At 42.0% G+C, this 2,500-nt stretch overlaps 2 non-coding genes across 2 annotated transcripts in view; both read left to right on the top strand.

The window, feature by feature from the left end:
- The window catches only part of trnar-acg (transfer RNA arginine (anticodon ACG)), a 73-nt gene extending 72 nt beyond the window's left edge, over window position 1 (top strand). The window contains exon 1 of the tRNA in view: window position 1. This exon is cut by the window's left edge and continues 72 nt beyond it. This is a non-coding gene — a tRNA (tRNA-Arg).
- A 253-nt stretch (window positions 2–254) lies between these two features.
- trnae-uuc (transfer RNA glutamic acid (anticodon UUC)) lies at window positions 255–326 on the top strand. Its single transcript has one exon. It is a non-coding gene; the product is annotated as a tRNA-Glu (tRNA).
- The last annotated feature ends 2,174 nt before the right edge of the window (window positions 327–2,500 follow it).

Here is a 2,500-nt window from a genome sequence, read left to right as displayed (position 1 = left end):
GAAGCTTTTTGCTTAGTACTCGCAACGCAGCGCACTTTACCTCTTTATCGCAGCTTTTGTGAAATGCAATCGATGATAGCAGTGCTCTACTAAAGGGTGCACTTGAGTGAAAGCCCCATCCAATCCACTCCATCTCTCTCAGGTTTTGAAGGTGTCTTGCAACCTACCCTCTGATTCCCACGTCTGTGCGGCATTGGGCATTGGTGCCTTCATGCCACTTTCCAGGCACTATGACAGAGAATGTACTTGCAGCTTCCCATATGGTCTAGCGGTCAGGATTCCTGGTTTTCACCCAGGCGGCCCGGGTTCGACTCCCGGTATGGGAATCTCACCTTATGCCGGAGTGCTGGGGGATAGCTGACAAAAAATGTTTGCCAGCACCCCCTAAACCTTAACACTAGAAGCGCCAAAGCTCCGGTCATTTGACCGCTGTGACGTCTACTAGAAGCGCCGCCTCTGGTCGACCTAATTATACCTAGAAGCGCCGAGCACCGGTCACTTGACCGCAGCAGCACAAAAAATAATAATATCTTTGCACTGGATCCAATTTCAGAACCCTCCTTTCATGACTTTTCCCAGAATTGTCCTTTTAAATAAACTAGTATTTTTACATTGTTAAAAGAAACCCTGCACATGCTAGTTTCAATCGATTTCGCTCGTATCTCTGTAATATTGTCGTCGTCGCCTACACTTCAAGACTGTGATTCTCTTTTCTGCCAGCGGGTGTCGCAAAGATTCGTATGTCATTTAATATTTAGTATAACTAAATAAAGATCAATAGTTTTCAAAACTAAATTATTCAAAGTTCAAACTGATTATTGTGTAAAGACAAAACGGAATTCGTCCGTTGAACGAAAGTGAAAGTGTTTCACTTTCCAAAGTCTTAAAATATATACTTTATTTATTAATATTATTTAATATATACTATATATAAGTTTACATCAATGGTTTTCAAACCGTGAGAGCGTCTTGCTTTGCCTAATAAATGCTTTAGTAGTTTGCAGGAATTCTGCGAATGGTAATTAGCCTACTTATCAAGTCAATATCTCAAATAAATGATCTCTCGGGTATAATCCCTCTTCGCCAGGGCTAGCTGTTAGATACATACATTATGTATGGCTGCTTTTGACACACTGGCATTACAAAAGAATTAAGCAGAATGCAAGTTACGTATGTAAATGCATACCTTTGCGAGCGAAACTGAGATGATGGCATGGGCGGTGCTGTTATGAACACTTTATTCACAATAGCATTCATGAGGCAACGTGAGCTATAAATTCGTCGGGACGCGGCTACACAGTTTGAGTGAAAACTCTGCTTGGGCGATCGAACAGCAACACAGTTTGCTTGAAAGCTCGGTTTTGGCGTTTGAACAGCAACATAGTTTGCGTGACTCCTCGGTTTGGGCGTTTGAACAGCAACACAGTTTGCTTGAAAGCTCGGTTTGGGCGATCGAACAGCAACACAGTTTGCTTGAAAGCTCGGTTTTGGCGTTTGAACAGCAACATAGTTTGCGTGACTCCTCGGTTTGGGCGTTTGAACAGCAACACAGTTTGCTTGAAAGCTCGGTTTGGGTGATCGAACAGCAACACAGTTTGCTTGAAAGCTCGGTTTGGGTGATCGAATTTTACCTGAAGCTCCTTGCCCGCCCTCAAAAAGAAAACAATGCCAAGTCGGCAGATGTTCAGGGAACAAAACGTATGACATCTGCCAGACATGTAAGCGACTGGTCTGTGGCAAATGTGCAAAGACTGCACCTAAGCTGTGTTTTGAATGTGAAGCTGACACACAAATCAAAACAAAGGGAACTTAATTTGAGGTGGTGAACGAAACTTATGCAATATACGCTAAAGAGAGACGGGATGCATCCGTTGTTGGCCTGTAGCTGTGTTCTACAACCTCCAAAACCTGGCTGTAATTAATAAATATTGTTCAAACAGTGCATGAACATTAACCACAGCGGTGGAGGTTTATTCTCAAGTTCACAATTCACTACATAAATGTAACCTAATTTGAGGTGGGGAACGAAACTTATTCAATATACGCTAAAGAGAGACGGGATGCACCCGTTGTTGGCCTGTAGCTGTGTTCTACAACCTCCAAAACCTGGCTGTAATTAATAAATATTGTTCAAACAGTGCATGAACATTAACCACAGCGGCGGAGGTTTATTCTCAAGTTCACAATTCACTACATAAATGGAACTTAATTTGAGGTGGGGAACGAAACTTATGCAATATACGATACATGTAAATCACCGAATGGTGATAACGCTTGGTGATAACACGGTCGTTAGGACGTGGGATCACACATCGGCTATTCACCGATCAAACACCTCATTTGAAACGGCAACACAATACGGCAAGATAAAAAAGTGAACATTAGAGAGGACAGAGGCAACTATATTCGTGAAGCCATCCGTATCATTTTAATAATTTTGCGTTTTGTTACGCAAAGGTACATAGCCTACCTTTTATAATGATATTTTTGTAATTATTTT

This window comes from Brachyhypopomus gauderio, chromosome 9 (genome assembly GCF_052324685.1).
Source record: "Brachyhypopomus gauderio isolate BG-103 chromosome 9, BGAUD_0.2, whole genome shotgun sequence".
In the NCBI taxonomy this organism is placed as follows: Eukaryota; Metazoa; Chordata; class Actinopteri; order Gymnotiformes; family Hypopomidae; genus Brachyhypopomus; species Brachyhypopomus gauderio.
The sequence above is the reverse complement of the archived record's forward strand: the minus strand, read 5'-3'. Positions and strand labels throughout refer to the sequence as shown.